The sequence below is a fragment of the Carlito syrichta genome, unplaced genomic scaffold (genome assembly GCF_000164805.1).
Source record: "Carlito syrichta isolate Samal-C Ts95f unplaced genomic scaffold, Tarsius_syrichta-2.0.1 Scaffold304734, whole genome shotgun sequence".
Lineage (NCBI taxonomy): Eukaryota > Metazoa > Chordata > Mammalia > Primates > Tarsiidae > Carlito > Carlito syrichta.
The window spans coordinates 42,740-66,139 of record NW_007248830.1 but is presented as its reverse complement, the minus strand read 5'-3'; positions in this window follow the sequence as shown (position 1 = coordinate 66,139).

Below are 23,400 nucleotides of genomic sequence, written 5' to 3'. Positions count from 1 at the left end.
GTAATTCCGGCTACTCGGAAGGCTGAGGTGGAAGGATCGCCGGAGCCCAGCAGGTCAAGGCTGCAGTGACCGGGAGTGGCCACTGCACTCCAGTCTGGGTGACAGAGTGAGACTCCCACTCAAAAAACAAACAAACAAACAAAAAAGTTTTTAAAAAATTAAAAATTTAAAAAATAGAGTAAGGCAACTTATATATTTGTACTTATATGGCCCTGATATTGTGAAGTGAACAAAGCAAAGTATAGAATCTTATGTATAGAATGGTAGCATGTGTCTAAATACGTATAAGTATATGTATATTGGGATTCTAGTGTTATGTGACCACAGCTGGGCTTAACAGTGTAGGAATATATGGATATAGTGTAGGGTATGTACATATGCATATAGTGTCATAAAATAATATACATACCTCTGGGAAGGGGAGCTAGATGATCAGGGAACAGAAGGAGAAGAAAAATTTACTTTTGCAAATACACTCTTTTGGACTTTTTGAATACTGATTCTAGTGCATTAATTTTCTCTTTAATAAACACACACACATTTTTGAAACTCATCTCTTTTTTTTGAGTGAACTTTTTAGTAGCACAGATGCAAAGCAAGTAAGTGCCCCCACACCTTGGGAAAAAATGGTGCATCATAACATTTATGTGACCAGATAAAAACCACTCCTACTTAGACTTCTTGCTGTGGAGAGCTATTCTCTATGGAGGAAGTGAACACAGTTGTATAGGAGTTAACGGTCAAAGGGTGCCCAAGGAAAACAAAGATATTGATATCTAGACTCTTTTTTGTGATTATTGTTATTAGAAACTTTCTTACTGATCATTATAGTCCCACTGTCAAGAATGACTTATAATAGCCCCTAAGGAGGACTTCGCCCCTAAAGGAAACACATTCGGTTTGGCGAGCTGGCTCAGAGCCAAGACCAAAGTCCACAGTGGAAAGGCTGATTGCAAGAGCAGTGACTGTGGCTGGACTTCCTTGCTGAGTTGCTTACTTGAAGGTGCCCGTATTTTTGGAGTATGACAGTTGAGTATAATAATGAGTATGAATCAGAGGTGAACTTGGAAAGGTTCCATTTACCTCTTAAAATTAGTAGATCCATCTGGGTGAAGTATAACTCCATCAGTGTGCAGCTGGAGGAGAATGTTTTATATACATATACATACACACATATACTCTCTCTTACAGCATGGACTACCAAAGATTGACAGTTGGTAAATGGAGCAATACATTTACAGAGGCATGTAACTTCATTTTAGATTCATCTAGAATATTGAAAACTGTTTGTGTTGTGTCACCACAGCTGGGCTTAACAGTGTAGAGAGAAACCTCAACATGCCCTCACTACATTGGAAAACTACTGCTAGATGTGCAGTGGTGGCATTGCAACAGTGCATTCAGTGGCAGAGAAAATTGCAGGATCTTCCTTTGTTTTGTTTTGTTTTTGAGTTGGAGTCTCACTCTGTCGCCCAGGCTGGAGTGTAGTGGCACACTCAAGGCCACCCCAGTGTTGACCTGCTGAGCTCCAGGGATTCTTCCACCTTAGCCTTCCAAGTAGCTGGAACTCCAGGCACTCTCTACCACACCTGACTCATTTTTTATTTATTGTTGAGACGAGGTCTTACCTAGTTGCCCGGGCTGGTCTCGAGTCTGCGGGCTCAGGCAATCCACTCGCTCAGTTTCCCAAAGTGCTGGGATTGCAGGCTGAGTCACCAAGCCTGGGCAGACCTTCTGTTTTTAAACGCAACATGTGGCAACCACAAAAGCAAAATCAGAGGAAGACACTTGGCCTCTTCTTCATGAGTCTGAAAGTATGACTATGTCTTTGAACTAAGTAAGTCACCATAGGTTTTGGGGTAATTTTTAAGTTGATAGAAGGAAGAAACTTCTGAATAAGATACTGAACTTTCTTGTAATTTGGGCACATGAATGATCAAGCCAGGGTCAGTCTGAAAAATAAAATAGATACGACCTCCTTTTACCCTAAGCTAGTGAAGTAGGTCATACCGGTAACCTAAGAAAGAACTGTGTCCACGGATACCCAGGAAAAGCCCAATCATTCTCACAAAGCATAGAACTGGAGTAGAGCTGGGCTTTTTGGAGTCTGAAACTAGAAGGCAGTTCACTTAGAATTTAGGAAGTTAACGAATTAATTCAAAACTTTGCTAAAAGGAAAATGCTCCCTAGATTTATAGGATTAAGGGAATCGATGCATCTTTCTTCTTGCTGCTGCAACCACTTAACGTGCCCAACCTCTTATTGTATGTGTTATGGTATGTTATGATTAAATCAGCGTTTCATTATGCGCCACAAACATTCTTGTTGTACTAACAGCCCCTAATGAGACTATGAGTTGAATATATTAAATGTAAAACCATTATGCTGAGAATGGAGCAAAAAGATCATTAGTTATTATGTTAATGTGGTGATCTTTGAGACATGAGCTGATTGCTGGGCCGGCCTCTATTATTAGTACAAAAAAAGGATTAGACCTTGATTTCATGGCTTCCTCTCTCCATGCCACAGGGTTACTGGGCAGAGATAATGGGGGAAGAAAATCAAGAAAGTTCACACAGTGGGAAAAGCTCCAAAACATTTTTTTGAATCTTGGATTTAAAATTATAAAGGCTCCAGCTACCTAAGGAAGGTGAAACTCTCAGCCAAATTGCTTGGCAGCAGCTTGGATGTATAATAACTCGGTGGGTTTATTTTCTGACTTTATTTGCTCTCTCAGGAGAATGTTGAGACGGCAGCCATGTATCGATGCCTTAATTCAACTCTCAACTAAAATTTAAGTTAATTTTTTTCAAACAAATTATAGAGGAATACAAATTTAGATCATTTAGGTTTTGTTGGATCCTGTTGCATATTGAAGAGCATTTTAACCATTCAATAAACCACATGTGGAAGAAAAAAAGTTTTAAGTAGAAGTATTCTATCACGTTATTATGCCTTTTAAGCCTTATTGATTTACTTTGCTCAGTAAAACATTTTACTGTACACAGATGCAAACTTGGAAGCTTTCTGCAAATCGAATATTACATTTCTCTTACTACCTGTCCCTGAGGCTTTGAATTATAATGGTTTTTTTTCTTTTGACCACCTATTAATTGGTGAGGAAATTTAGGAGTTTATATATATATATTCCCCTATGCCTATCATTATAAAACTTCAAAAGATTCGAAGGTGCATCACTTATTTTCTATAATAAGTAAATTCTAGGCTCAGAATACTTATCACCACCGCATGAGATGGGTGCTTTGTGACCTCTTAATCCTTGCTCACTGCCATAAAAACCTCTTACCTTTGATACCCAATAACTGTCCTTGTTGTTCAGGTATCACAGATTCTATGGAAATGTCATATTCTGAGGTCAAAAGCTCTTCCCCAGTCAATGATCCATCTTATTTGTATTGAACAGACATATAGAGTACAAAGGGCATCTCTATTTCTACGTTAATAATGAATGATCAGAATAAAGTTGAGAGATCAATGATAAACTAATTAAAATGAATAAAATCCCAAGAACTGAAAAATAATAAAAGATAAAAAGATAAAATCATGGTAACTAAGAAAATAAAAAGACAAACTAAGCAAAAACAAAATGAAAAAACCCAAAGTAAAAATGATAATTTTATAATGTCAATAGCCAAAAGTTGATCCAGCAGAAAATAGCTAACTTGTCAAAATAAAACATCAAGAAGTTCCAAACATAGATCAGGAAGAAAAATATTTCTGCAAAATATAGACGTGATATAACATATACAAAGAAAATAAACTTTTGAATTTTGTCTAAAACAAAATGCAGGACAGTTTGAAAATTGCCCTAAAAATATTTTCAGATATATTTAAATTAAAATCATAGGGACAGTTACCCTTTATAGCAGACTTGTCATTAGCTATTAGCCACTATTATTCTTGCCTGTGTTATGGTTCTCTACTCTGGTTCTTTTCCCTTACAGTTTTGCAATAAATGCTGACTGTGTAAAATGAAGTTCACTGATTATTAAATGCACTTTCATAACTCATTTGTTCTCTGGAACAGGTGATCGACATTTCAAAAAGGGGAAATAGGTTATACAGAGACAATATGATTGTATATGTTTTCATGGTGTGAGAAATATTATGAAGATATGAATTATTAGTAAGTTATTTAAAAAGAACCCTATCTTCTGTCTCCAGAGACCATCTAGGCTGTATTAAACTCCCTATTTTTAAAAGTGGAATAGGTTTACCAAGGAAAGAATAAAATCTCTTGAATACATCGGTTTTCCAAAAACAAATATAACACCTGTCAATTATTTTTTTTCCTATCCCTTCTCCCTCTACTTAGTAATACTTTTAGTTTGATAGTCTTATTACTTCTAAAGCAATGTGTGTTTCAGGGAGTGCATAATACAACAAAGATAAAACACAATTTATCTATCCCTTACTTGGAGAAGGAGGTGCATAACTGTGTGATTTAGGGTTAGTTCCTAAAGCAACCCAAACAGTTGTAAATGCAGAATCTTCTGTTTTTGCAATACTGATGTTTTTAAAAAATTTGTTGAGCTTTTGGAAGTCACAGAGAGGAGAAAAGAACTCCTGTTTTTGTTTTATTTAAATTACAGTTATTTTTTGTATGCAGTTTAGGAAGTTTTGCAATATCTATATGTTGTTAAATTGTGGTATAATCACATTCATACACCTAAATACACACATATACTGAATGTGAGTTTGCCAGTGGTTTTGTTATTTTAAGACTTTCTGCAGTGGAGATCACAGAACTAAATGTGGAACCAAATTCAGGCAAACAAAGGTACAGCTTGGACACAAGTTAGAAATCTGGTTTTGAAGAAGACTGAAAACTGATAGCCAAGTTGGAACTAAAGAGCAAAAGCTACATAGATAAGAATTATAGAGAACACAGTTGCCAAAAATTAAGACAAATCTGAGTGCCAGAAACTGTGAGAATATGAAAGTCCAAGATGAGGAAGAATTAACTAGAACCAGACCCATGAGAACACCTCTGCCACTTCCTTCTGAATGAAAACCAGTTCCACAATGTAATAGCCTAAGACAGTAAAAAAAAAAAGAAAAGAAAGAAAGAAAGAAAAAAGTAGATATTTCATATTTGAAAAATAATAAATGGATTAATCTGGTTAGATGTGACATCCAAATCCAGGTTAAATGTATCCTCACAATTCTGTAAGAGGTTATGACTGAGAACTTTTTTGTGAGAGAAGCACTTTAAAGTTCGAGGTAGAGAATGGATATGCATTAAACTGCTAGAAATGTTTGTATTTTTCACAAGTTTCTAATGCATTTTTGCCTTTTTAGGAATACTGGTTTAGAGGCTCTAAGTGACTATTTCTACACATTACTTACTTCTGGGGTGGCCTAAGAAACAGTCACACTACTCAGTGAGATGCAAAATTGACCTCTATAAATTTTCATGAACATGCAGAGATTTTCAAACCCAACAAGTCATTCCTATAGTCAATGAAGCACCTTTGGAGAAGTCAGTGACAGTGCTACATAGTTTTGACCTTGAAGTTTAAATCTATTCATTTTTGTTTGTTTGTTTAGTCCAAAAAAATACGAACTATTTTTCCTAAAGCATAAGAACTAAGTGTGGAATATTAGTACATTTAAGTCATGATAATGCTAACTAACTGAAGTTGACTCACATTTTCTGATCTGCCCATAAAAAGAAAAGAAGAAAAGTGAGATATGTAAGAGCAACAGAAACATGTAAAAAATAACTATTGATCTACTGCCTATCCCTAATTTTATAATCTGCAGCTTATAAAATAATCATTGACAATACCTTTGAAACAACAATTCAGTTTTCTGGGAAAGAACTAAAAAAGGTCATAACATACCAATTGGGTACTTAAAAATGCAGATTTTCCCATCACATTCATCTTTACCTTTCTTTCTAAGTTCATTCAGGAAACAACTTCTAGTGCTGTATGCTAAGTATAAGTAGAGAAAACTAGTGGTGCATTGCTTCTTGGTGGTAAATTTAACCTTCAGTAAGATCAGAATGATTCGTGCTCTATGGAGATTGTACTTTTCATAAACTATCTATAACACATTATCCAAATTTCAATATCCAAACATGAATTGACTTTCTCACACTTTAAGAACCAAACACTAAGAGCAAAAGAATTTTCTCACTCTATATAACAAAGCCTCCCTAGATGAATGTCTACTGTACACCAGAAATTTGCTAGGGATTATGCTCATGAAGTTGGTTGCCAGCTCAAGAGCTGGTAGGGGAATTCTAGCAGTAAAGGTGTAGATGATATACAAGCTCAAAGAGAATGAAACTATCACATCACTTGACAAATACCAGGCCCACAGAAATAATTCCTTTTTTAAGTTTGAGAAATCAGAAAGAAATGAGAAAAAGGGGACCTTTAAAATTTAAAAAAAAACTCTTTGTGATATATAAGAAATAATTTAACTATTACCCTGAAAATACATAGAGATATCTACCTCTAAATAATATTTATCCAAGAAATAAAAGAATATTTTATCTTCCTCTTGGTTTTACTATCCCAATGAAATATAAGTAATCTTGGAACTGCTGAAGTCACAGATAAAACACAAAATGAAAATTGATCTGGTAGAGAAAAATAAAAATATAGAAAAAGACCCAAAGAAGCACAATGAAATATAGAATAATTAAAATGTGAATTAGAGCATGTAAATGACAGAATTAAGAGTGCAAAAAAAAATCAGTGAAAATCTAGAGTAATTATCTAAGAAAATGATAGATACAGTGAAAGAGAAAATTTAACACATGAATAATCACCACCACTGAGAAGTAAATCAAAAGAAATAGAGCAGCAATAACCAAATATCCATTAGAAAGAAAAAACTATAATGCCCTAAAGTGAAAAAAAAAGTATAGATGTGGATAAATCCAAAAGGGCTACCAAAATCTAGGCAAAAGTAACATAAGATTGGCTAAACTAAATATAAACTGCTCAAATTTTTAAATTCCAACATAATAGTTTATAAAAATTCAGGTAGACAACAGAAATAGATTACTTTTGGAGAATCAAAAAAAGTCAGGCATACCTCATTGACCGTAGAACACCAGAACTGTCTTCAGAATTGGAGAAGAACTCAAAGGTGCCAAAAAAAAGAAAAACAGCCCCATTAAAAAGTAAATAAAAGGCATGAATGGACACTTCTAAAAAAAAAAATATGGACAGCCAAAGACACACGAAAAAGTACGAAGCCTCACTTATCATCAGAGAAATGCAAATCAAAACCACATTGAGATACCACCTAAACCCAGTAAGAATGGCCATCATTCATAAAACAAACAACAACATATGCTGGCGAGGAGGTGAAGAGAAAGAAGCACTTCTACTCTACTGGTGGGAATACAAACTAGTGCACCCTCTGGAAGACAGTGTGGCGATTTCTGAAAGAACTAGAAATTGACCTTCCACATAACCCAGTGATTCCCCTATTGGGAATATACCCGGAGGAACTCAAATCATTCTACAAAAAAAGATACCTGCACACGTATGTTTGTTGCAACTCTATTCACAATAGCAAAAATATAGAACCAGCCATGTTGCCCATCAAAGCTGGACTGGATAAAAAGAATGTGGTACATATACATAAAGAAATATTATGCAGCCATAAAGAAGGACAAACATATGAACTTCACAGCAACATGGATGGATTTAGAGTCCATCATACTCAGTGATCTATCACGGAAACTAAAGAACAGAGTACCATATGTTCTCATTCATAAGTGGACCTTGTACAATTATCATAATACTATAAGAAAGGGATTGGCAGTAGTGGGAAACTGCCAGGGAGGGGAAGTGGGATTAGCAGTTGAGGAAAACTGCCAGGGGAGGGAGAGGCACACTTCATCAACAAGGGTGCCTGCATAATGAACATTTGTATACGTAACCCTGAATTGTACCCCAAATCTTTAAAATAAAAATAAATTAATCAGTTTTCAAAAAAAGAATTGGAGGAGGAAAAAAATGTGGTAAATATTTTATATCTAGACAAGGTAACATGACCAAATGCCTCAAGGAATATACTGCCCACATGAAAATTAAACAAAAAATGTTATTCAGAATATTGAGAGAAAAACAAAAAGAATTAGAAACTAGAAGCATAAAAAGACTGCAACATGCAGTTAAAATATTAATTAACTACAATAATGATGTGTTAATTATTAATAATAACAATAAAATATAATAATAAATGATATATAATTAATTAATTGAGAAACAGGTTAAAAAGCCAGAATAAAAGACTGCAGAACACAATGGCTGAAACAATACTACAATTTGCTTTTCTCTCTTACAAGCAGCTAGAGGTGGGAAGGCAGTCCCTAGCAGGAGGCAGTTTGTTAGGTCCTGTAAGGACCCAAACTTCTTCTATCTGGTTGCCCTATGACCTCTTAGAGTGTTGTCCTCATGTATGGAGAGAGCCAAAGTGAATGATTGTGTCCATATTCTAGGTCATGGAAACTAGAAAATAGAAGGTGTGGAAAGTAAGCAATTTGTTTATATAAAATTGATTTTGTAATTGCATACCTCAATTTGTCCATAGTGAGCAACACTTAGTCACATGATCTCACCCAGCTGAGGGAGATTTGAAATTAGAGTCTCTAGTTAAGTAGACATGTGACCAATTCAGATTAATTTGTGTGTATGGAGGGTAAACTTTTTTGTTGTTGTTAAGCTGAGGATAACAAATATGGAAGTTCAATTTGCTAATTACTATCCTTGCTATATATAATTACAAAATTAAAAGCGTGAAAAAGAAACATAAAGTTGAAATCTGTAGCCAAATAAAAATAATAATAACATTTAAAAATAATAATTAACATTTATAACTCTAGACTACATTAGGGAGGTGACGGAAAGAGAAATATTACAAAATCTTTATTTTAATCAAGATTCAGAAATTCTTATTCTTAAATCTGTTTCACTAGACAAAATGTAGTTGTTTTTTGGTTTTCTTTTTTAGTTGAACTCTCATTCTGTCACCCAAACTGGAGTGCAGTGACCGCTCGCTGCCACCGCAGCCTCGACCTGCTGGGCTCCTCAGCCTTCCAAGAAGCTGGAACTACAGAAGCCTCGACCTGCTGGGCTCCTCAGCCTTCCAAGAAACTGGAACTACAGGCGCGTGCTACCACGCCCGGCTAATTTTTGATTTATTGTAGAGATGAGGTCTCGCCAAGTTGCCCAGGCGAGTCTCGAATCCGCAAGCTCAGGCAATCCACTCACCTTGGCCTCCCAAAGCGCTGGGATTACAGGCTGAGTCACTGAGCCCGGCCACAAAATTTAGTTTTAAGCATTTTTTATGATGAAAGAAACTTCTATTAGAAGTTACAGCAATATTTTCCTCTTGGCTGATGATATGCTCCTATACCTCAAAAATCCAAGGGAATTTGTCAAAAACCTCCATGTACTAATAAACACTTTGGCCAAGTCTCAGGGTAAAAAATAAATGTGCAAAAGACAGTTGTATTCTTATACACCAACAACAAACAGGCAGAGAACCAAATAAAAACACAATCCCATTCACAATAGCCACACACACATACAAAAATAAAATGTCTCAGCATCTTCCTAACTAGAGAAGTGAAAGAACTTTACAACAAAAACTTCAAAACACTGTTCAAAGAAATTAAAGAAGACACAAACAAAGGGAAAAATATTCCATGCTCATGGATTGGAAGAATCAACGTTGTTGAGATGTCCACCCTACCAGAGACAATCTGCAGATTCAACACAATACCTATTAAATTACCAACATAATTATTCTCATACCTAAAAACAGCAATACAGAAATTCATATGGAAACATGAATGACCATGAATAGCCAAAACAATCCTCAAAAATAAATAAATAAATAAATAAAGAGGGTAGTAGCATACTCCCAGACTTTAAACTTTATTATAAGACTGCAATAACCAAAACAACCTGGTATAGGTACAAGAACAGGCTTACAGAGCAATGGAACAGGTTAGAGATTCTGGAAGTAAAACCTCAATTTCTCAACCAACTCATCTTCAACAAAACCTCCACCAACAACCACTGGGGAGAGGAGAACCTATTAGTAAATGATGCTGGGAAACTGACTGACCACATGCAGAAGATTTAAACAGGACCCCTACCTACCACCATACACAAAAATCAACTCTAAATGGATAAAATAGTTAAACATAAAACCTCAAACTATAAAAATCCTAGAAAGTGCAGGAGACACCCTCATGAAAATTGGAATAGACAACCAATTCCTGATTTTAAAAAACCCCAGATGCCCATGCCATAAGAGATAAGATAGACAAGTGGGACCTCATCAGACTGACAAACTTCTACAAAGCAAAAGGAACCAAGAGATCGGGGTGACAGCTCACAGAATGGGGAAAAAATATTTGCCAACTGTATTTCTGACAAAGGCCTAACATTCAGGATCTACAAGGAACTCAAAAGCGCCGGAAGAAAAAAAACAAACAGCCCTATTAAAAAGTGGGCAAAAGACATGAATAGACACTTCTCAAAAGAAGATATATGGGCAGCCAACAGACACATGAAAAAGTACTCAGTGTCACTAATCATCAGAGAAATGCAAATCAAAACCACTTTGAGATACCACCTAACCCCAGTAAGAATGGTCATCATTAATAAAACAAAAAACAACAGATGCTGGTGAGGATGGAGAGAAAAGGGAATGCTTCTGCACTGCTTATGGGAATGCAAACTAGTTCAACGTCTATGGAAAACAGTGTGACAATTTCTAAAGAGTGAGAAATTGACCTTCCATATGACCCAGCAATCCCCCTACTAGGAATATACCCAGAGGAACTCAAGTCATTCTACAAAAAAGATACTTGCACATGAATTTTTATTGTAGCACTATTCACAATAGCAAAAACATGGAATCAGGGTGCTGCCCATTGTACCTGGACCAGATTTTTAAAATATAGTACATATACACAATGGAATATTACGGAGCCATAAAAAAGGACAAAATTATGGACTTCACAGCAACTTGTATGGATTTAGAGTCTATCATACTCAGTGATCTCTCACAGAAAGAAAAAAACTGAGTACCACATGTTCTCACTCATAAGTGGACCCTGAACATTTACCATAATACTGTAAGAAAGGGATCGGCAATACCTGGAAAATGCCAGGAAAGGGAGGGAGGCACATAACATCAATAAGTGTTCCTTATCTCAAACCAGGCAAAGTGGGGTCCAAAGGGAGGCCCAAACTTTACCTGTAAGATGATCACTTATATACCTAATCCTGAATTATACTCCACATCTTTAAAATTTTAAAAAGCAATATTTTATCTTTCAATCACTAGAAAAAGTAAAAGGAAAAGCAGAGAAAAATAAAATCTAAAGTAAAAAACATTTTAAATAAAAAAGAAAGATGACAGAATAAGATCACCCAAAAGAGTTTTGACCAAAAAAAAGGAATAACTGTACTCTTCTATTAAAATAAAATCTAACAGTGTTCAACTTCAAAACATGTACCTAACATAGGACAACAAAATGCTAAAAACAAAAGAAAACAGATTTACTAAGCAAAATCAGACCAAAGGAAAGCAACTGTCTAGTAATATTAATTTCAAACACAGTGAAATTGAATGTAGTAAAGCATTTAAAAAGATGATCGTTTGTGTTGGTAATGAACTTAATTTACAATGAAGATAAAAGTCATAAATGTCTATGCTTGAAGTAGAAGGCAAATACTGATGAAAAAATTATTTTTGTCATGAGAATTTAAGACAACTCTCTTTTACAGAGGACTGACCAAGACCTTACAACTATTGAATTAGTACAATTGGTAAGGTTATTTATTAGATAAAGTAAACCTTATTCTACAGAGGACATTTACAAAAATGCTATGATATAGTTTTACATGAAAATAATCTCAACAAATACCAAAAAAACAACATATTTTACAGCTCACATTCTTTGAATGAAATGAAAACTGGTAATCAACAACAAAATGTTAAACAAAAACCCCCAAGTCACTTGGAAATAGAAGAACAACTTTCTCAGTAACTCTGGGATGAATGGAAAAATTAGAACTACAATTAAAAAGGATTCATTAAGTGAAATGCTGTGGTTATTCCACAAAAATGGAAGTAAATAAACTCACAATCCAACTCCAAATAGGAGAAAATGTCTAAAGAAAACAAGATGAGTAAAATCGTTTACTCTTTATTCAATAATTTATTCAACAAATATTTGGACAAAGCCTATTATGTTCCAGATACTGTTCGAGGCACTGGGAAATATATATTGAATAAATAAACAAGTAATTATATAACAATGTCATATAGCAATCAAATCTGTAAAGAAAAATATAGTAGGATAAGAGATTAGAGACTGAAATGGGTAGGAGGGAGTAGCTATTTTAGATAAAATAGTCACAGGGGGTTTATCTGAAGAGGTGACATTTGAAAAGAGATTTGAAAGAAAGAGGTGAGCAAAGTAAGAACATTTATAGCAGAAAATTTTGATGGAAAAATGCAGAAATTGGTAAATCAATAAACTGAGAGCTGATGCTTGAAAAAGTTCTATGTACACCTTTGGAAAATATTACCCAGAAAATAAAAAAGAAAGCAAGCACACACAAATACAAGAGACGGTAACTACAAACAAAAGAGACTTTTTAAAAATAAATGTATATATGATTTGGCATGGAGCATTGACATTTGCACCAGTTACACTGTGAGGTGTTCATGAATGTCCAAAATGATACATATTGAACTATTAGGTCAGCTTTCCTCTAAATCATCCCTCAGTTAAGAGCCACGCACATCCTTGCCTTGCAATTTAGCTGCCTTTTCAAACTGTGCTAAAGTTTTCTCTCACTTAATGGCCACTTTGCTCAAAGAAACACACATTTCATCACTTACAGAGTTACTGTTGACAAGTAGAGAACAACAAAGCCACAATGAGATAAAAGTGCTGGACTCAGACCCAAGCTAGCTCAGTCCAAATTCCCATCTCAGCAAAATTTCAAGTTCCCTGTGTCATCGCTATTAGGGGCCAATTGTGAAGAGCTGAAACCAAAATACATGAAATCTACTAGATAATTATATGGCGTGACTATGAATCAAAAAACCCAAAGGATACATAATGTTCTAAGAAAATAAATATCTTAAAAATTAAATAAAGAAACAAAAAAACAGGAAATAGCGTTTTGAATTAGACTTTTCTGTGGCCTGGGAATTTGGGATAAATGTTCAAAGAAACTCTACTTTAAAAAGACTACCAAGGAACTTCCAAATATTCACTCTGGGGCTTATTAAAAGAAATCAGAATCAGACCTGATCCCTTCACCCCCATTTACCCACCTCCAGCTCATTTGTAAAGAAAGCAAGGCTAAAGGAAGTGAATGCACTACAGAACTAATCTGAGATGTGAGCCATTGGCCGAAATGGAAGACTATCATGGGCTTTCCCTTCTACTTTACCACTTCAGTCGAATTTAGGAGAGGCTCAAAGAGAACCAGTCACAGAGATCAAGAATGCTTGATGAAGTGGACATTGGCATCCCCTTCCCTGTCTGGATGACCAGACAGTCCTGCCAAGCAGAGTGAACCGTGGGGAGACGCCTCTAGGAGAACCTGACAAGTATTCCCTGTAGCTGACTTGAGCAGTTGGCAAGAGCAGGACAAGAAGACAAAGCAGCCGATCTTGTTGCGATCTTGAAGGTGTCCTGCAAGAGGACAGCCTGAGGACCTCACTACTAGAGGCTTTCAGTGTAATTCCAGGGTAGCAAAGAAATCTCTGCAGCGCTCCAAAGAATTAATGTCTGCAGCCAGGGGTCCACAAAGACATCGGTGACAATAGTATTTAAGTTGTAAGACTTTCACCACTCTCCTGCAGTCCCTGTACACCCCATCTCAACCCTGTGGGAGCCAAGAGCAGCAGATAAAGGGGAAGGAAGGGAAACAAAACAAATAGAGGGCGGGGCAGTAAAATAATGGACATGGCCTTGGCTCTTGATACTAGTCTCCAGCCTGGAATGGAGCTGTGGATAGTGGTCAGAGCTTTGAATTCGATATAGAATTACACCAACAGCATATTGAATGCCTAAAGAATGTAGTGGTAATTACCAAAAACGCACTAAGTCTTATACCTTGGAGTGACTAGAAAACTAGGGGATCAGAAAGAGATGTGCTCAAAGAGGGGTAATGAAGATCATCAGAACCTGTTAACAGGCCTGGAACAAAACCACTGCCATCTTCCTGGATTTTTGGAATCAGTTTTTTAATAGTCTCCCTTTTTTCATTGCCTTCCTTCATTTTACAAGGGAGGACCCCCTCCCCCAAAAAAAGCCCAAATTGTCTTTTGGAGGGCAGGCTCCTTGCAGTACACGTAAAATTTGTTCCCCCAGATCAAACAGTCAGCCTAAGATTTTATCTGTAAGTTTTGAGAAGGTTGCATCACGACTTGCAGAAGAAACGTCCCGAGTTGTGGCAAACAGGTGACTGGTTCTTCCACCATGACAATGCACACATTGTCACATCACGCTGAGTGTCCAGCAGTTTTTGACCGAAAACAGCATGACCCCTGAGCTCCACCCTCCTTATTCACTGGATCTCGCCCTGAAGAAGGCTTGCAAATGAAAAATTCCTCAAAGGGAAACATTTTGACAGTGTGGAAGAGGTGAAACAAAAAGCAGCAGAAACACTATAAGGCGTCAAAATGGACAAGTTCAAAAACTGTTTTGAGCAGTGGGAAAACCATCTCAATAGGTGTAGCGCGTCAAACAAAGAGTACTTTGAAGGTGACTGAAGTTTTAACATGTACAATATTTTATAAATAAATTCTGATATTTTTGGAACCTCCCCTTATATTTTCAACACAGAATCCAAACTAGTCTTATAAAAATTGTATTAATAAACACTTGCTAAAACAATGTTGGAGGAGGAGGATGAAGAAGTTTGTTCACAAGTTAATGACTAAGCAAAATAAGCATTCGACAAAACCCTAAAGTCTAATTCTCAGTGACATTATGAATAGGATCTGTATACGTGGCAGCCAAGCTGTATAGATAGACCCACCATGAAACATGCCTCCCAGTATGTATGTCTTCCAGTTCTTCTCCATATTGAATCCACTGCTAGTGGTCATGAATGTAGAGAGACCAGCCAGCACATTTGCATGTGTGTGTATCTTTTTTCACAACTTCAACTCTTGTAACAGTGCCCTGCACATAGTAAGACAGGAATAGTAGGATATATATAATAAAAATGCTATGATCCCACTGTATGATTTTCATGTCTAAGGGGTGCAATGAACAGAGTTAGTATACAGGGTAGGCAATATCTAAAATGGCGCTACCATCAGCTATATTACTCCTTTATAGACTGGTCCTATTTTGGACCTACATTGTTTATGGGCTGGCCATTGTAACCAGTAGGCTATAGTGGAAATGACCATGTGTGACTTCTTAAGGTAGGCCAGAGAAATTTTGTCATTTCAGCCTTGATCTTGTAGAACACTCTTTAGAATCTCATTTTGGTGGAAGTCAGCCACCCCCAATAAAATGCCTGACCATTCTGAGGCCATTATGTTACAAGGAAGCTCAAGTTGGCAATGTGGAAAAACCAGATGAAGAAAGAGATCGATGGCAGGCCAGTCCCAAGCTTTTCCTGCCTTTTCATTGGAAGTGCCAGAAATATAAATGAAAAAGCCATCTTGTACATCCAACCCATTCAAGCCTTCACATAACTTCAGCCTTAACATCGTCTAATGGAGTCTGTCCCAGGAATGAGAATCCAGAAGAACCCGGCATAAAAATGGGTGAGAAAACAATAAATTGTTATTTTAAGCCATTACGTTTTAGGGTGGTTTGCTTCACAGCAATCGATAACCAGAATACTATAATTATTAAAGAAAAGAAATGCTATATCTAAGGATTAAAATTCTAAAAAAAAAAATTACCAATTGGTAGTTTTAAAATATCATTACCTATCAAAAAGAAGACATTTTTGAGAAAATGACTGATCCTAGGACTGGGGGAAAAAATTTTAAAGGTAAATTTTAAACATTCTTGTCTAGAAAATAATAAATTATTTTTTAAATTATTTGATTGGTGTCAAAAGGATTCAAGAGCTACTTCAAAATTTTACCACCACTCACAAATGGAATAGATTGAGCATCAAAAGGAATATTGACTGTAACAATCTGAAACAAATCTAATATGTTAAAATTTTCAATGCCTTAATAAACAGAAACAACTTTTTACCACAGTAAGATGATAAAAATAATTATTCTGAAGCCACTAAAGGAGAAATCATAATTATAATAATAAAACACCTATAAATGTTTGTGTAATAAAACTTAAGCTCAGAATCTCCAGAGTTTAAAGCAATCTCCAATCTGCAGTAGCAATTTAATAAATGTTTTAAAAATAAAAGCAAAAAGGAAGGAAATCAGAAAGATGGTAGAATATGATGCATTGTACTTTCCTTTCCCCTTGGACACACAAAATAAGCAGTAACAATACATGGACCAGTTCCTTTGATGAGAAACCCAAAAGCCAATTGAGGGGCTCCTGAACTCTGGACAAGAGCAAAACAAACCTCAGCGAAGACGGTAGATGGTCAAAAAAACAAAAAACAACACCAGGTTCCCTCTCACCATAATTTCTCTCTAGCACAATGCTACATCAGGGGGAAAATATCCCCAGAGGAAGCAAGGAAAGAACTGGACCACATGTCCAAAGTTATGACTTTTCTGGAGGATGCCTGAGGAATTTACTTCTGCCTAGCTGAATCTGAATATTGACAGGAAAGACCTCAGGATGGGAGTCTTGGAGAACAAAGGCATCAGTTTAGACTTGTATGCACACGCTTGCAATAGCCCCTCTCCCTGGCTCAGTGCTGAGCAAGTGGACAAAACCCTCAGATCCCAGCTTGTTCGTGGAGTTGAACTGTTCACTCATTATTCTAACTTTTCTGGGAGCTGCCTCAGGGACGGGGTTTGCTTGTTTGTTTGGTTGGTTGGTTGGTTGGTTTTTAATCACCTGTCTCAGAATGCTAACAGGACCCAGCATACCCTAGATGGCTGGGGACTGCTGAGAACAACCACAGAAGAATAACTTGGGCCACGCTGTTACCCCCAAAATCCCACTATATCGCAGAGACAATAGAAGCTGCAAAAGATTATGAACTCCTAAAAAAAGAAAAAAAGAGAGAAAAACCAGCAAGTCATTCTAAGTAGAACCTTATACACACAACTTCAGATAAAATGCATACAGAGAGATTTCAGTGACCCCCAGAATCTCTAGTTGTGCCAACTGTTGAGTTTCTTCTCCTGTACAAGGCCAGCCTGTAAAGACTGGGAGACATGGCTGTTTTTTCTGTGCAGATATCAACACAAAAAGTCCAGGAAAATGAAAAAAAATATATGGCTAAAGCAAAGAAATAGATAAAGCCCTAGAAATCAACCCTAATAAAACAGCGATATATGATTTACCTGACAGGGAGTTCAAAATAACCATCATAAAAATGCTCAGTGAGCTCAGGAGAAAAATGCATAAACAAAGTGAGAATTTCAACATAGAGACAGAAAATATTTTTAAAGCCCCAGACAGAAGTCTTGCAGCAAAAAAATACAATAACTGTATTGAAAAAAATCACTAGAGAGATTCATCAGTGGACAAGATCAAGGAGAAGAAAGAACCAACAAACTCAAAAGCAGATTAAAAAGGCAATCTATGGAATGGGAAAAAAAATTTACAAACTATATATCTGACAAGGCATTAAGAGATTTTCTACCTATTAGATTATGTAATCTGCAAACAGAGATAACTTTACTCCTTCCTTTCTGATTTGAATGCGTGTGTTTTTTTCCTCACCTTATTTCTCTGGCTGAGATTTCCATTACTGTGTTGAATACAAGTGTCAAGAGTGGACATCATCATTTCTTTTATAATCTTAGAGGAAAAGCTTTCAGTTTTTCACTGATGAGTAGCTGTGAGCCCTTTTTTCTGCCCTTTATTGTACTGAGGTAATTTTCTAGTATTCGTAGTAGGTTGAGGTTTTTTTCATCATAAAAGTGTTGATTTTCATCAAGTACTGTTTCTGGATCTATTGAGATAGTCATGTTTTTTATTCTTCATTCTGTTAATGTAGTGTATCACATTGATTGATTCTTACATGCTGAACCATCGTTACATCCCAGGGATGGATCCTATTTGACATGGTGTATGATCTCTTAATGTGTTGTTGAACTCAATTTGCTAGTATTTTGTTGTGGATTTATTTATCAGGAATATTTGTCTAGAGTTTTCTTATGATGTCTTTGTCTGGCTTTGGTGTCAAGATAAAGCTGATCTCATAAGATGAATTTGGAAATGTTCTCACCTCTTCAACTTTTTGAAAAAGTTATGGAAGGATTGACATTGATCCTTTTTAATTTAATTTTATTTTTTGAGTTGGAGTCTCACTCTTGTCACCTAGGCTAGAGTGCAGTGGCTCACTCACAGCCACCGCAGCCTCGACCTGCTGGGCTTAGATGATTCTTCTGCCTCAGCCTTCCAAGTAGCTGGAACTACAGACTCACGTCACCACTCCCGACTAGTTTTTGTGATTTATTGTAAAGACAAGGTCTCACCCAAGTTGCCTAGGCTAGTCTCGAACCCCCAGGCTCAGACAATCCTCTTGCCTCAGCCTCCCAAAGTGCTGGGATTACAGGCTAAGCCACCACGCCTGGCCTAATTCTTAAATGTTTGGTAGAATCCACCAGTGAAGTCATCTGGTCCTGGGCTTTTCTTTGCAGGGAGTTTTTGGTTACTAATTCAGTCACTTCTAGTTATAGGTTTGTTCAGAATTTTCTACTTCATCATGATTCAGTCATGATACATTGTAAGATTTGGGGAATGTTTTCATATCTCCCAGATTATCCAGTTTGTTGGCATATAATTATTCATAGTGGTCTCATAATCCTTTTTATTTTTCTGGCATTAGTATCAATGTCTCCTCTTTCATTTCTGATTTCATTTACTTGGCTCCTCTTTCACTCTCTTTCAATTTACTTAACTAACAGTTTGTAAATTTTGATCTTTTGAAAAACTCTTCACTGATTTTTTTCCATTGTTTTACTATTCTCTATTTTATTTTTGCTATAATTTTTGTTTCTTTCCTTCTGCCAACTTTAAGTTTAACTTGATCTTTTCTACAATTTTGAGGACTAAAGTTAGATTGTGCATTTTTGTTCTCTTTTACATAGGCATGTATCACTATAAACTTCACTATTATTACTGTTTTTGCTATATCCCATGTTTTGTTATGCTGAATTTTCACTTTTATTCAAAGATATTTCTAATCTCTCATTTGAATTATACTTTGAGTTATTGGTTTCAAGAGAGTGTTATTTAATTTTCACATATTTTAAATTTTTGAGCTTTCTTTTTGCTATTGATCTCTATTTTCATTCCATTATGGTAAGAAAAGACACTTGATATAATTCAAATGCTCTTACATTTGTTAACACTTGTATTTTGAACTAATGTGATCTATCTCAGAGAATGTTCCATTTACTCTTGAGAAGAATGTGTATTCTGCTGCTGTTGGATTGAATGTTCTGTGTATGTCTAACAAGCCTCTGCTGTTGTTGAAGTCCTCTGTTTCCTTATTGATCTGCTCTCTGGATGTTTTATCCACTACTGAAAGTGGGAGCTCTCTATTATTGTGCTGCTGTCTATTTTTCCTTTTTGTTCTGCCAATGTTTGTTTCATATATTTGGGTGCTCTGATTCCCAAAATTGAAAGTGATTCACACAGGACCATTATAGTATTATAGTATTCTGTATTTGTCTATCCATTTACCTTTACCAATAAGCTTTATGTTTTCATATCTTTTTATATTACTATCCAGTGTTCTCTTGTTTCAACTCAAAGGACTCTGTTTAGCGTTTCTTTATATGGCAGGGTTGACAGTGAAAAACACTTTCAACTTTTGTTTTAAGGATGTCTTCATCTCTCCTTCATTTTTGAAGGATCATTTTGTGGGGCATAATATTTTTGGTTGGCAATTTTTTTCTTTTAACACTTTGAATATATTATTTCACTCTCTCCTGGCCTGCTTTGTGTCGGCTGAGAAGTTTTCTTTATGGTCTTATGGAGGGTCCTTTGCACTGGATGATTTACTTTTCCTGTGCTTCTTTCAGAGTTACCTCCCTGTCTTTGACTTCTGACAATTTGATTATAATGTATCGCATTGTGGACTTCTTTAGGCTCATCCTAGTCGAAATGAGCTGAGCTCCAGAATCTGGATGTTCATTTGCTTCCTCAGATTTGGAAAGTGTTCTGTCATTATTGTTTCATATAAGTTTTCTTCTTTCTCTCTTCTCCTTCTCTAACTTGAATAATGTGTATACTGGTCTGCTTGATGATTATCTCATAAGTACCTTAGGTTTTCTTTATTTTTTTAAATTGCTTTTTACTCCTCTGACTGGATACTTTCAAATGACCAGTCTTTCAGGTAGCTGATTGTTTCTTCTGCTTACTCAATTCTGCTTGAGCAAGAATTCTGTTGTTAATCCTCCATAGTTTACTTTTAGTGCATTTTTTATATTATTTTGCTTCAAGATATCTGCTTGGTTCTTTTTTTTCTATTTTCCATCTCTATGTCGATATTCTTAATTTTTTCCATGCATCATTTTTCTGGGCTCATTGAGCATCTTTACCATGTTATTTTTAATTATTTGCCAAGTAATACATATACCTTCATCTCTTTTGGGTCACTTTCTGCAGATTTGTGTTACTCCTTTGATTAGACCATGTTGCCCTATTTCTTCATGTGCCTTGTTGAGATCTGTGTACTTGAAAAACAGCCATTCTTGGCCAGGTGCAATGGCTCAGCCTGTAATCCCAGAAATTTGGGAAGCTGAAGCAAGAGGATTACCTGAGCCCAGGGGTTCAAGACCAGCCTGGGCATCTAGGTGAGACCTCGGCTCTACAATAAATCACACAAAAAAATTAGGCAGGTGGTGTATATCTGTAGTTCCAGCTACTTGAAAGGCTGAGGTGGAAGGATTGTCTAAGCCCAGCAGATCGAGGCCATGGTGGCCCTGAGCGTGCCACTGCACTCCAGCCTGGGCAACAGAGTGAAACTCTAACTCAAAAAAAAAAAAAGAAATTAAAAAAAAAGAAGAAGCAACCATTCTTTCCAGTTTTGTGGATGATGTTGTAGTACTGATAACTTTACCAGTCACCCTGGCTAGAGATTCAGGGAGTCAATCAAACATTTTTTTGTGTATGTATTACCTGTTGACTTATGCATATAAATTCCAAGTTGGAAGAGTTTGCCAGTTTCTTTATTCGTGAGCTCATAATCTCTTTTTCCTTCTGGCAACTTTTGCATGTTCTCTAACCTCCTGCAAGCTTCTCAGCTTATTTTTACTCTCAGCAGCCTGCAGGCTTCTAGAGTATGTCAGGTTTCGTCAGTACCCTGAGGTAGGTGAGACAGAAACTAGCACCTCAGAAAGTCTCCTGAAAAGTCAGAGCATTGGAAGTACTCTCTAACTCTTTTTTCTCCTCATAAAGGAGCCAAGCATTGGAATTTTCTCCATCTCATTTCACACCAACTGAGAGAAAGAATTATGGCAAGTGCATGTGTAATATTCCAAACCATTGCCTTTGTGCCCAGAAGCTCCCAGTCTAGTATTCTTTCATGTCAGTACTTAGAATTAAGCAAGACAGAAACCAGGTCTTTGGGCAGCCCCTGAAAATGTCTGAATATTGAATGTATGTTTTAAGGCTCTTTTTTCCACTCCAGAAAGAAGACAGGAGGTAACAGTTTTCTCCCAATTGTGGCATACTGAGCTGTGGGAGGGAGTCTGGCAAGTGAGTGGCACACATTTTTCTACTGGATTTGATGCAGATGGTTTTGCAGTTACCTGGAATGGAGGAGCTGCTTAACTGGTTTCTAGTTTTCTCACACATTGATTCACATATTATCGTTGAGTCAATGCCTCTATGGTGAAAGAAGGGTCTGGGCTTTCCTCATCTATCATTTTGGTGATGGCACCCAGAAACTTCCTTTTAATTACAAATCCAGGAAGGCTTACATCTCCTGAGATCCTTTGGAAAAGCATTGTTTTATAACTATTTCAATTATAATTATAATTATTCAATTATAATTCTTAATTTAAAAAGAATAAAGAAAAGCAATGCTTACATTTCCATGACTTATAAAGCAAGTGCAGATCACCATAAAATTTAAATATTTGCTGTATTTTAATTTATATGCACTTTTAAATCTGGATTAAGACTTTGAAAATTATCTGCAGGAGGGTAAATGGGAAAAATTAAACAGATGTTGTAATAAAGGTCATTTTAATAGTCACAAAACTTTATTAGATGGATAAAAATGTGTATATATGCATTATATATACATATATATTTGCACACATATATACATATATATACACATATGCATGTGTTTTTGCATAGACACACATACACTCACTAACTCTTTTCCCATGAGAGTAGATAGCTAACATATAAAGAATACCAAAAGGAAAATACAATCCTACATATATATTGCCTTTCAGGAATAAATAAAATATTACATAATAAAAAAGGGTTATCTTTGTTTTGGTTTGGTTTTGGTTTCTTTTAGAGATGGGATCTCACTCTGTTGCCCAAGCTGGAGTACAGTGGTGAGATCATACCTCACTGCAACTTGAATCTGCTGGACTCAAGTGACAGGTATGTGCCACCATGCCTGGCCTAATTTTTTTAATTTTAGAAATGGGGTCTCACTATGTTGTCTAGGTTGGTCTCAAACACTTGGCCTCAAGAAATTCTCCTGTCTTGGCATCTCAGAGTACTGGGATTACAGGCATTTGCCAATGCACCTGGCCATAACAGAGTTTTCTTTGGTCTATCAAAAACAAAAAACAAAAAAACCAAAAAAAAGACACTGATTTGTCATTACCTACATGAAAACCAGTTATTAAATTATAAGAATTTGGGATTTTGGGTTGATATCATCTAAGAAGTACTAAAGCCTAGAAAATCTTTCTTTATTGAATGATAGAAAAGAGGTATCAACATTTTTTATTTGTTTTGTTATGCAGTGACATAGAGAAGTATATACAATATTAATATAAAATACCTTGGGTCTTCAGAAATAAATTTCTTGGAACTCGTTTATCAGCAAACAAAACACAAATCAGGATAATATAAAATTTGTAAAGGAATATTTATACTAAGAATATAAAGGTACCTCAAAAGTATAGATGTAGCTGGGCCTTGGGACAAGTGGAAACCGGGAGTTTAAATGCCTTTATGACTCCTTCCCATCTTTCATATAGTAAAGCCAGTTCCGGTCTTCTCTCTACCTCTGCAGATAGGCTTTCTCTGCTGTTCTA